This window comes from Colletes latitarsis, chromosome 1 (assembly GCF_051014445.1).
Source record: "Colletes latitarsis isolate SP2378_abdomen chromosome 1, iyColLati1, whole genome shotgun sequence".
Taxonomy (NCBI): Eukaryota; Metazoa; Arthropoda; class Insecta; order Hymenoptera; family Colletidae; genus Colletes; species Colletes latitarsis.
In genome coordinates, this window is record NC_135134.1 from 53,302,918 (window position 1) to 53,316,320 (window position 13,403).

The 13,403-nt window shown below is 46.2% G+C and overlaps 1 protein-coding gene across 2 annotated transcripts in view; it reads right to left on the reverse strand.

Moving 5' to 3' along the window:
- Nucleotides 1–13,403, reverse strand: part of Mam (neurogenic protein mastermind) — a 202,794-nt gene that overhangs the window by 16,392 nt on the left and 172,999 nt on the right. The gene's annotated exons all lie outside the window — the stretch shown is intronic.

Genomic DNA, 13,403 nt, shown 5'->3' on the forward strand with positions numbered 1-13,403 from the left:
CCTCTTCCTAAAGAAGGTTGGCACCAAGTCTACCGAACGGTGAAACAAATTCCCGAAGAATCAAGGATCTCCCTTTTTCGTATCGTTCCGTAGATTTTTGATTTTCTATCACAGCTGGATTTACACAGCCTAGCCGAGTGCACCTCTCCATTGAACGTACAGGTGTTTGAAGTAGAGTATCTACTATCTTGAATCTATTTGCTCAGTCTCTTGATAAATGTCTGAATGTCTCTGGTTGAGTATCAGGTTCTCTTCCGTTTGCCGAGTACGATTTCGCCCTTAAAGTTAACACCGTGGCGTTATCGGTTGTGTCTTACATCTTCATAAATATTTTATTACATAAAATTAAATTATAAGATTCAGGCCATTTTCGTAATCGAAAGAGAATCGACCCCACCTACGATTTGGTCGGCTGACAGTTAACCTGGACGCGAATTTCCAGGTGGATCGAACGTCCCAGGGCAGAGACTAGCAATGGCGAACGGATGGAAGCGTGTCTAACGTGGGTATAAATCTATCGTCATTAGCGTGTTGCACAGAAGCTTGATGCTGAACGTCACGTAGGCTACGCGACGAGGCCGTGACTCACGCGTTCGCGAGGAATCGCGTCGCGGCTAATATCGCGATGCGGTAATCGCTAATCATAGCGCTCGCGTCGTTGCCCGTTGCGTTCCACCAGCGAATGCAGGCCCGCGAATGCGCTCGTCGAAAGATATACAGACCACGGGGAGAGTTTAGAAAGCAAGCCTCCGGTCTGGGCTTCTAGTTTTCGATCGTCGGTCGGACCAAAGCGCTGGAACGAGCTCCGAGAGGAAACGGTAGACCGTCGTGGCTCGAAATCGAGAGTATAGCCAGCAAGCGGTACTGTTTACCAGTTCAGAATAGTCACCGTTCGTAGTAAAATGCTAATTCCGTAGCAAGAAATTATTTCGAATAATGGTTTGGTACGAGAATGAAGTCATGAACGTTACAAACGTCCGCCTCGGGAAAGATTCGGATTGTAAATCACGACTGACGCGACATACTGCACCGAAACACGAATAAATGACAATTACGTGGCAAAAAACAAGTATGTCGAGTTTCTTTCGATGCAGACTCGCCGGCGTGTGTATAATGTCGCAAGTATGCACGGTCGACGCGAAAATATAATGGACGTCAACGTCGAGATCGCGGAATCGGTGCCTCGAAAGCCTGCATTCGTTTACATGAGTCACCGGGACGTTAAAAATAGTGCAACCCGCGCGGCGGTGTTCTCGCGACATTGACCAACGTCGTTACTCAACGACGTTCCCGATGAATGAGTTTCCTCGAGCGTCAACGGAAACCAAACTTCCCGCCGCGGGAAAACGTATCCGCGACCGTACAGAGCCTCGGTTCCTAGGAAGACGAGCCAACGTTGTCTAATGATCAGCAAAACCGTAATAAGACTCTGCGGGGAAACTTGACGCTACGCGATGCAGCAACAAACGTTGGAACACGAGAACGAGAATTAACAAAGACGTATGCATTAGGTCATCCCTCGAGCAACGGCGAACTTTTACGTTTCTCGAAGGCGGAACGGAACAACTTGTATTTAACATCGATCGATCGTGAGAATAAATGTTTAATAAGCCTCCGCGGACTCTTGGATCGGCCGAGGGACGGATTTAAATCGGTTGGACTTCGTTCGAGCGTAGTTCCGTCGTTCCGTGCAGACCGGAGAACCACTGGAAGCGTTTAGCTGTAAGCACCGCGGGTTCGGGAATATTCCGTGGAACGAGAGAGGAATGGCATGCATCCCGAGTCGAGTGACCTTGAGATGGACACCTCGTGACGGAGAATCCCGCCTCGCTGCAAAGAGAAATCCGGAGTGCATCGCGTGCGTGTGCCCGCGGAGAGAGGTAATCCTTGCACCGACGCGTACGGGGGAACGGCGCGGGCAATTGCGTGGCAGGAAGAGCCGCACGACCGTCCAAGACCAAGGAGAACGAGCCAAAGAGAGGACAGAGAGAGGGAGAGAGACGGAAACGTAGGCGGAACAAAGAGGGAGAGTAAACGAACGAAAGAGGTGGAGGACTCAGCGGGCAAGTCGCACGAGTCTCCGCGGACGGTGACCTCCACCCCCACCCCCACCCCCACCTAGAATGCTACTCTGTACACATCCAGTGTGGCGATGCTACCACCGCCGCGACGCCACCACCACCGGTAGCCGGTGACGAATGACTAGGGATGGGATCAAGAATCTCCCAGTGTCTATGAACTTTCGAGACGACGCGCGGTTGGAAATTAAAACCCGATCTACGATGTGATTCGACCCTTCAGGGGCACGATACGAGTCTAATTCATCGATCAAACGAGAGACTATGCGACAAAGACCAAGTCCACAGTGCTTTAAATATTTTACGTATAGGTAGATTTTAACGCTTGTAGAGCAACACCAAATTTCCCATTATTTTCTGAAACTACTCGTCGGTTCCTACAACTGTAAGATCGACAATGTAGTTTGATAAATAGACTATAGTACGTCTGTTCTAGATTCGGGGCGAAATCGTTTGTTTCCGTGTTTAGAATATCAGAAAATTTAAATTACATACGCGAACCTAGAGCTTGGATGTTCCACTGTATTCTGAAACAACATTCACCCCGGAATGGGTTAAACGCGATTTCAAATTAATGGTAGATCTTCCCTGTAGTCGATCGTCAGAATCCGGGGTAACCACGCGCGAGTAGATTCAGTCACCCGAATGTTTGAAACGTATTTGGCTGAAAAAGAAGACCGTAGTTGTGGAATAACGCGATCCGCGCACACGTTTGTACGAACTTCCATTGTTTTCCGATACGGAATCTAGATTCAGGATCTGGATCAGGATACAGCGCTAATCTGCGCAAAAAGTAACACCTTTTTTTTGCGCCCGATCGCATCGTTCTCAACAGCATAATGCCGATCTATCGCACGCTGGTTTCTCTTTCATTCGTCCGCTCTATCGGTCTCTCTATCTTACGTGTTGCATCAGATAGGGGGAATCCCGTTTTTTTAAACAATCACCGGTGCCGCGCGTTTGCGAATCACACCGCGTACCGATCAATACGCGAGGCTGCTTGAAATTAATGAGAACCGAGCAGTGGTTTCGCAGTTCGGTTTTTATCGGGCCGGGACATCTCGTGATCGCAGGTGGAATAATTGATCCCGCGGATTAAGGTGAAACTAAATACGCGGGCAAATTGAAACGGGGGAAACGCTCGCGAAAATCTTGCGGTTATCGCCATTCGATACGGGATTGTCAGCTTCCTAATACGAGAATCAGTTTATAGTATTTAGCGTTTTGCGCGCGGACAACAACTGAAATATTATCTAAACTAAATCTACGCTAAACTAAATCGTGACTTGGTACGGTTTTGGTATCGTGCACTGTTAATTTTCGCGACGAACGACGAGCATCGGATATTTCTATGCTGGTAGGTATCGGTGAGTCTAGGAATGGCCGCTGGGTAACGGACAGGAAACTAGGAACACTGTGCTCGCAGAGGAATAATCCGGTCGAAAAGTTAACACCGTAGAACAATGGCGTGCTTCGTACTACTCTCCGTAATCCCTCTCTCTGCAACGAGCGTACAGTCGGTTGGGAGAAAGAAACGAGAGACGCCAGTAACGAGAATCCCTGATACTTCAGCGCAACCGTGGAAGCTTCCGAACCGGACTACGCAAGATGAACTCTCCCGCAGCCGTTCCTAATGCGTTTCCCATTTATGCCGCTCTTTTAACTGTCCAAATATGAACAACGCGTCATTAACTTTTCAGGAAAAAATCATCGCTCCGAAACGATCGCGGATCTCCGAGCAGAACTCGTTCATTTCAAGAGATCCCGAAAGGTTTAAAAAAGAAGCAATTTCTCTTCTATGCATAGGTAAAACGCATAGAAATTGCTTTATCGTGCCAGAGACCATTTCAAACCTAGAATATTGTTACACCCATTCTATTTTACGCGGCGAAGCTTCTCGTCCTGAGAATCTCCAAGGCGAAGAAGATGATACTTAACGAAGTTGATTTTTACCTGAGAATCAACTTTAGCAGTCGCTGCAGGTGTCTATCACCGACCAACGCTTTTTATCCGCCGTATTATCAACCGACGAAGCTGGATTCACCGGAAATTCAATGGACAATTTTCACAACAGCTCCTCGTCGGACTGTAGAAAATCCGTACGCTATTCTTTGGCCAAATCGCCGTCAACTCTTCACCGGGGAACGTATGGGCAGTAATAATTGGCGATAATCTGATCAGACCCGTTATTTTCGATGAGAGATTAACGGGTCAAATCCTATGCCAATTTCTTGAGTCGATCGTACGAACTATGGGAAGAAGCTACGCTCGATGTTTTTTATCAAATCTGGTAACGCATGACGGTGCACCACGTTCTTCATCGATCATTGTACGAACGATTTCACAACAAACAAATAGCTCGCGTGCTTCGAATTTTATTGTCAGTGTTGAGGCTGATTTATTAGACCATTTCGAGCATCTATTACAAAATTACCAAAGCATAAAAATAGTTCGTCCAGGTAACACGCGCTATGAAACATCCTGTATATCCGTCCTCGACGCGCCTTTTATTTCCTCCAGTCCCGCATTACGTATTCGTACGCCGGCTTCGAAGTAAATACGAGTTTCCGCGGGAATTTACGGCCCCTTGGCCACGAGGAAGATTTGAATTAGGTACCGTACGCTTTGGCTCGCTCAGGAAGCTTCGAACCCGGCTCTCTTTAACCAGGCGCTTGCAAATCGGCCCTCCTATACTCGCCTAACTGCTCGATCATAAATAATAATAATACGTCTTTATTGCGCATAGATGCACAACAAAAAGAAAGTTGGCGAACCATAGGGAAAGTTTGCGGCAGCTGTGGCGTAAAGGGCGAGGGATTTCAGAGGGATGAAAACAAATTACGTTGTTATTAAGTCTAACCGTGATAGACGCTCATGTACGCACAGTTAACGAGTCAAGATTTAACATTTTTGTCACCGATTTATTTACGATTTCCATAAGGTCCATATAAAATAGAAATATTCGATAGTTCAATAGAGGTATTTGTTATTTTGTAACGATTAATAGAAGTATGATATCGTTTGTACGAGATCGAATGGACGCGGTGCTATCGAGAAAACTAGTTAGGGATCAGAGGCGAGCGTGAAGCGTGTTCTTCGGAATAATGGCAGGAATAAAACGAGGGAAAAAGAAGCTAGACGGAAGAAGGTGAACGCGGTGAGCTGTGGCTCGTCGGAGAGCCATGGAATCGTTATTTCTCGCACCTAACCGGTCATCCACATTCTGCTTACAGCACTTACACGAGCACCTCGAGCGCTCGGGGCTTGGCATAAATGATTTCACGAGTGCGCCTCTTCTGGACGTTCAAACATCGCGATTCGTGTACGTTTTACTTTGACGTACTCTCCTAGGGCTGGCAAAAATTTGTCGATATTGGTTATCCGATCGATCGAATGCTAGCTCCGTCGTTAACAGGTGTCTGACAAAAACACGATGTACGAACTCTGGCAGTTTATTCCGTTGCAACGAAAGAAGAAATGGAACGCGCGTTTACATTTGCCAAAACGATCGCAATAACGATATGCGCGGACTTACGAAACGACCTGGTATTATGGTACTCGTGTACGTGATTCTACGGTCATTACCCGCTTTCTATATTTGTTAATTTAGAAGCGGTTTCACCAGGTCTTTTCCATAGCATCGAGATGCTTTCATGACACGGACGAACGTCCCGTAACGCGTGTAAAAAGAAAAGCACAGCGTTGCGCTAATGAGAGCACAACGGTACCAGCAACCAGGTTTCTTGGATTCTACTCTTTACTTTTTGCGTTTAACGGGACTAACGATGTACGATATTATTTTTCCTAAAATCACCGTGTTTCTTCGTTGGTAGGACTCGCTGGTAACAGCAGAGATCGTTCTATTTTACGTTATACGTTCTCTCATAAATCGATCCAGGTCGCCCAGTGATCGAACACTGGTTACTCGGTTTGAGAAAATAAAATCTCGGTGTTGGATAGAAAATCGTTTCGCTTTCGCCCCTTTCCTTGGCTCTCGTGGCTGTCCTCCGATCTTTAAACCGCCCTTCGAGGCGAGCCAAAGAACGGATCGCTGTAGTGGAGTAGCCCGACACGAGAACAGCCGCTTTTCAGTAGTACAGCCGTGGCTATTGTCCGACACGATAGCCTTTCTCCTAACCGAGCCACTCGATAAGCCGGATCGGATCGACCGCTAACTGATCGAATTCACTTTCGAAAGGGTACCACTTTATTCCAGGTTTACAAACTAAAACGGTATTTAAGGTCCCGGAAAAAAAAGAAAGGAATTCGTTCGTGTATCCGCGTAATGTTAAAATTTACAAGCATGCACGCAAACAGCGAGCAACGTATCTATGGAGTTTTCTCCAGGTGTATAGTATAAATAATATTAAGATACGAGGTGTGTCTCTACCAAAACTATCTTTCCTTGAAATTCTGGGAGTCTTTGGATTGTCAAGTTTCTGTCATCGTGAGAATTAATTCGGCACCGAAGGGCTGGAAAGAACAAACGATTGGTCGTTGCACGGCTGCACGAAGGCAGAATTGCATTAACATGAAGTTCGCATAAAGATGGAAAAAGCGGGCTCGAAACAACAGTTGCAGACACGTCTGAGCTGGACGTTAAAAGGTGAAATGCAGAGGGTATTTTCCGGCACACGCGAGGGTGTGGTCACGTGACTGTGACGGCGACAGGGACGAATAGAACGAAGAGGGTTGCGAGCAAAGTTCCGTGAAGAATTCGAAGGCCACACGCGACCCGCACCTACGTCTGCGTTTCTCTGTCGTAACTTGGCCTTCTTTGGCTGTGTCTCTTGCTCTCTCTCGCCCACGTACACATACGTACGCTTCGTCGAAGCTCTTCGGCAACCGTATGTTTTCCCTTCTAGACTATTCACGAAGGTAGCTCCTGTTTTAGCCTCCCTTCTCTACTTTTCTCTTTCCTTCGCGAGCCGTTCCACACCCAGCTCCAATCGTTCCCCCTCGTCGCGACTACATTCCCTTCGTTCTCCACGGCACTCGAACGTACGGATTGCTCGGTCGATTCTACGAACTGCCGCGAAACACTCGCGTAAGTGGCGTGAACCAACAGGCGAACGCATCGACGTTCCCGATATAACCTCTTGAATACGTCGGGGAAATCACCGGGACGCTGATAAATTTATACTCCGCGATAGCTTATACTCTAACCCCTCCAGGTTAATGTAATCCCGCGGCCCGATCTTGCGCTAATCACACCGCCCCGTTCCTCCACTCGCCTTTACCACCAATCATTTTTGCGAAAACAATTCGTGGACAATTGCAGGGGTTTGGTCTGGGTTACGAAGATTCTATTTATGAATTAAACAGTTCAGGAACCTTAATTAGAGTATAAGTTTACAGAAATAAAGATTCGATGTTACTATAATTGGAATAGTTTCTACCCGAAGGAAGGGAATCTTCCAACTACGCATGTCAATGGAACAATTGTCATTTCTGTCTCTACATCGAATGACAATTTACTTGGCCATTAATAATTCTATCCGAGAACGACAAAAATAATTCTTCCATCCTCTCGCAATAATAGATACCACCGACATTAGCAATTCCTCTTTGGTGAAACACACAGGAAATCTAAATTTATTCTAAGTTCGATGTTCTAAATCCGAGAATTCACTGTACAGTGTAACATTTCTTCGGTAAAGGTATGCAATATTAACCCTTCCAGTCATCGATTTTACGGAAACGGCGTTCGACTGTTCAATCTCGAATATTAAAGAGTTCTGGATATTATTCCATATTTAAATAGAAATTAAAAATTATTTATCTAGCGTCTGCGTAGCGCAGTAGAAACGTACGCGCGAAACGCTGCGCGCAGTGTCGTTGGATGATGCATAATTTTAATTTCGCTCGGTTCGTCGTTGCATCTGCGCATCGCGGCACAGTGGAAACGACGGCGGAGGTGGAAACGCGTAGAGAAAGAGAAGGGGAAACGCATTATGCATTTACGTGCCGGCAAGAATGCGATTCATCGAGCGCACGCGGGCGCCACCGGCGCGCGAGAAATGCACAGTCGACGAGCGATGGTGTTTTAAGTAGCTAATTATCGCGCGGACGTGTGCACGGTGCGAAACAATACGAAAAACCCGACGAATTACTACGTAAATAGCTACTCGTCGACATATTAAAGAATTATGAATACCAATTGACTTAATTTTCTTTTTTACAAAATTCCTCGGACGACGATCCTATCGCAGCTTCTCGACAGTATGTGTGCGTGTGTGTGTGGTATAATAGTACGCGATAGACCAGTGGTCGTCAACCTCGACGAGCACAGAAACCGCTGTATCAATATCAGAATTATTTGCGAAGTTTTATATCAGTTTACGTTATTGTTTATAACAAGAACAATAACAATGCGATATTTTCGTTATTTTTATAAACTTAAAACGTGCATCTCTAAGAAGATTTTGTACTTTTTATAAGCTTAAAATACTTTGATAGGCGGTAGAAGTTAAAAATAGAAACCTTCCTGGCGTTAAACACGTCTGACCATTATTGGTTATTTCTACTTAAACTAGGGGTTTGCAGTATTATTTTTGGTACATGCTAATATGTATCGACTAACTTTAAGTAGGTAGGTAACAGCACAATATGTACAACCATATGGTAATACCATACGGTCAATATTTAAGAACGCAAGTAGAAATATCAAAGAATGGTCAGACGGGCCGTACCAAATCGCACGGGTTCGCCATCGAATTTTCAAACTCAATTTCCTTGGAAACAAAGCATCGTACGAGGAAATTTCATTCTACGTTTTCCACGCACTTTTTCACGTAGAATCGCCATACTGTCATACCTATATTTTCAGAAACAAAATTGATAATTCGTCTCTATAACTTTGATCGTTTAAAATCTCGAGTAATACGAAATACAGACGCTAGTAATCGTTTCTCGTTCCTCTGATTTTCAGCTCCGTTCGGCCACAAGCGCCTTCGAACTTCAGAAATATCGCGCTCGTTTCGAGTCCACGTACAGGAAGCGCAACTCGTATGATGGAACGCTGGGACCGACAACATATACGCGAAAGATTCCTCCCGGTAATCAGCTTAATTACCTTCCGCTCGAAAGCCCCGGACAACGTGAGCCGGTTAATGCACGGCGACTAATTGACCGCTGTAAGGGTTCACGAGTGTGGCCATTTAACACGGCGATCGTGCACAGTGTGAATCATAATAATAGAACGAGAAGCGCTGGACGTGTAGGGCCACGATGTACGGCGCTTAATGTTTCAACGTTTTCAGCCTCGGAAGGTACTTAAGCCGCTGCATCGCGATATTTTTATTTCGTCTTCGAAGCACTCTCCGTTAAAATTAAAAATAGGTAGACCGATAATGATCACGTACGAACAATGAGAAACACGGGTCGGTGATATAGTCGCGAGGCACGTTGGTGTACCCGGCCACTTAATTATTTTAAGCCGTCTGTTTGCTTCCGTAAATACGCGGTGCAAACGCGTCGATTCGCAAACGGTGAATCCGTGTTATCGACCGTCATCGACACGCCGGTTCCGCGGCGGTGAAAAATTTTCGGACGGCGTCGAGTGTCCGCTGGTCGACCAGGAGGGGGGTGGGCGGTGGGGGGTTGCACGAGCCGCGTCGCCGTGCAATTTAACGCGTGGTTAATGACTCGTGGAAAGGGTGAGCAAGAATGTAGCGAACCGAAGAGGTTGGGTTACACCGTGAAAGGGAAACGCTTGAATACGGTTTAAGCGGGGGTGCGCGCTAGCTACGCGCGGAGAAGTTCAGTCAAGGGGGTGACAAGCGTAATATTCTCGGTAAGGGACACTGCTGGTAGCGGGAGCGCCGGTGCACGGGGCTTCCTGGTCGATATCCAACGCGTCGCAGCCGCTTACGTGCGTCCCATGCTGGCTCCTCCGCAGCTCCACGTGCAGATATATCGCCTAACTCGATAATTAGCAACTCTGGGAAACCGGTAACCCCGGCCAAACGTCCCGTCTCCGCGATTCTGGCCTGCAGGACGCGAGCCAACCGTCCACGCACACGCGTTCGATCGATGGGGACGCCTTTAAATTCCCAACCGACGCCTCCTGCGTCTAATTAGTTGGATCGATCCACGAGTCTTGGCCCGATAAGGAGACATAGTCGCGAAATTCACGGCAACGTTAATATTCATGGTGCAATTACGGGGTGCGTGCGGCGAGTGGGTGGACCGACTTTCGACAGACTTTCGGTTCTCGCACGCGAGAACGGAGATCGTTATTTGGAGGTAGTCTGGTGTTTTATAAATGTTTCGATGTTTAATTACGTCAAGAGAAAAGAAAAGATACTCGTTTGTCACCACGGTCATTTAATATAATTTAGTTTAGGCGTTGACTGGGATAGATTAAACTGTTCCTCGAATCAACTGTCATTTGTTACTCCTTGAAAGGTGGTAATTTAGCCGACACACTACGCGCCAATTTCCCACGAACTCTGAACGAAGAAATTTAACCGGAGATAACATTAACGCCATCACGGCCCAAGCTCTCATCACCCAATTAGTCCTGTATTGTCCGTCTAATCTTGATTAGAGGTTTCGAAAAATTATACTGTCTTGACCAGTCTACCCTGAGGTCTCTCGTTTGTCAGATACGCGATGCTCGTACGGCAGATTACATTTGTTTATGCGGACGTAAAAGATCATCGTTATCGAGCATATGTCGGATTGATCTATAACGAGAATCTGCGCGTTGCATATGCGACACGTGATGACAAACGTGCTGAGAAACTGTTTTCTCGATAACTTCATTTTGTATTTACGCCAAGAGGAACTTTACAGCATTCGCGTATCAAAATTCACAATAGAAGCGGTTTGCTTGCTTCCTGGAATTTTCTCTAAAAAGGGGCTACGACAGGGTGACGCTGAGAAAGAAGGCAAATTTCAGGAATTTATTCCGGAGGCAGGAATGCAATTTTATCAAACGTTTACGTAACATCGAAGACTACATATATTAAACTATAAAACGCGTCTAGTATAAACACGAAAAAATAATTTCGTATACGTAGAAATAAAATTCGTTTCGATCAGACTAGCATTGATAGAAAAAATTCGTAAAAATTGTCTGTTTCAACGCCGACAGGCGCAACCCCTTAAGGATATGGATACAATAAAGCGCGAATAGCCATTTTGAAAAGCTGGTTTTCTCTTTGTCGTGGGAAACGTAAAAGTATACGTTTCACAGGGAGCGTAATCGGTAAGCTTTGAAACGGCATTAGCACGAGTAAATCGAATTCCGTGTGTACTCAACGGAATGGACACGCGAGGCGAGAATCGAAGCCACTCTTCCTGACGGAGAACAAACGGATACCAGCGCGGAACTCACGGAGACGGGAAATGTGGAGCAAGCTCGAGACCCCTGTTTCGTATCCGCGGCAGCCGCGAGCGATGCATTTTCGCGCCGTTCAATGAATTTTTACGCGATCGTTAATTTCGAGCAGAACGAACTACCGGGGCAGCCTTTTTTCGCGAACGGGCATAAATTTCACGGTTTATCTCCGCGGGCTGAACCTGCTCCCAACCCCCACACGGTTCGATACTAATTTAGTTTTTAAATTTTCGCTCCGGAAATTCACGAAAGTTGCAGCGTTTTAATTAGGACCGTGCGTACCGGCGCGAAGGGCATTTAAATCTCCGTGGAACGGAGAACTATTTACGCCAGCTCGCGTTACCAAAGGGTTATTTAAATTTATACAATACGTTCCCTGCAAATTAGTTGCCCCTGTCGGATCTCCGCGACGAAAGGTGCCAAAAAAATACACGGTAACTAAAAATTGATTTTATGTTTAAGATGCCACGTAGATTTAACATTTATTGCCTGTTCCGCGATACACGAAATAAATATGTATATTCCACGATTTGAAACCGAGATTATATCGGTGCTGGTAATTTTTCGTATGCAAAACCGAAAAATACCGGATCCAGAGTAATACCGAAATCGAAGTTAATACTGACTTTTTTCTAGTTATTATCCACTCGATATAATCTTCATGCGATTTTTTTAACAACTCTTCGTAAATCTCACGATCAACGACACATTTTTAAAACGCATACCCTGGGTCTAACGAGTTAACTCGTCGTAATACGTTCGCATAAGTTGTCTCCCCGGTTAGAGGCTTAAGCGAGATCCCTCGTAACTCGAAGTTGGAAGCGAAAACATAAGATATCGCTTATGAACGAGCGATTTTGCGGTCACTTTAGGAGTTCTTTTTTTAGTCAGGCAACTTCCATTGGTTCAGCGACCGCTAGATCATCGATGTATTAAAGGCATCGTTCACCGAGCCGCGTTCAAAGCGCATTGCGTTACGCTCTCGCTCGGTCTTTGCGTCGTTTAATGTAACGCGGTCGCTATTTTCTCTGTGACTTGGTGGTGCTCACCCCCGCGCGACAACGACTTCCATCTTCCTCAGCGTCTCCCTCCTGTTTCTTTTTTTTTTTTTCGTTTCCGTACAGTCAGCCCACCCTTCCCGCGCCGACGTTCGTTCCTTTTCTCTTTCTAGCCCTCCGGAGGCTCCCTTTGAGTCCCTTTCGTACGCGCGCACGCACACGCGAGACCACGTTTTCAGGGTAGGGGGCGGCTGGTTGCACCCGCGTTGATCGATACAGTTAACTAGTCGGTGTTTGCGGAGGTAGTTAGCGAACAATGCGCGAGCGTGATTTTGCGCGAACGCGAACTCGTACGCGCGCACGTGTGTGCCAATTTGCACGCTCGCCGGGAGCGTGTCGCTAAGAAGCGCGCGTGCTTCCGGTTTTCGATCCGATCGCCGTTTCCTTCTTACCGTTCTTTGTTCCTAACACGAACGGAACGGATAAACTGTAAACACCGCTTTGTGGACGATGGACTTTATAAAACGCTTCTCGTAGACACCAACGATACCTACCGAAAGACTGTAGCTTCCAAGAAAATAACATAAAGATTTTAATATGAATATACGTGCAAAAAAACCGACCAGGTCACGCTCGAAGAGTGAAATATACCAGCCTAGTACATGCTTCTATTATTTGGTTTCCTGTATATTCTAAGTATGAAGTAACGTTGGAGAGCGGCCAAGATAAATTTCTACGATTTGCATCCTATAAATGACATAACAGTATGTCCTACTTAGATCTCGACTGCGTTCCACTATTACACATGCTCAACGCGTCAACACTGGTGGATCGCTAATCTGTCTTCTTAAGATCGTTAACGAGCAGATCAAACGTTCACCGTTTTTTTTTTAATTTAACTTCGCGTGCCACCTAGACGCTTTAAACTAGACGACGACGAAAAACAAAGGCTCGACAGAGCCGAATATACTTCCAAGTTGA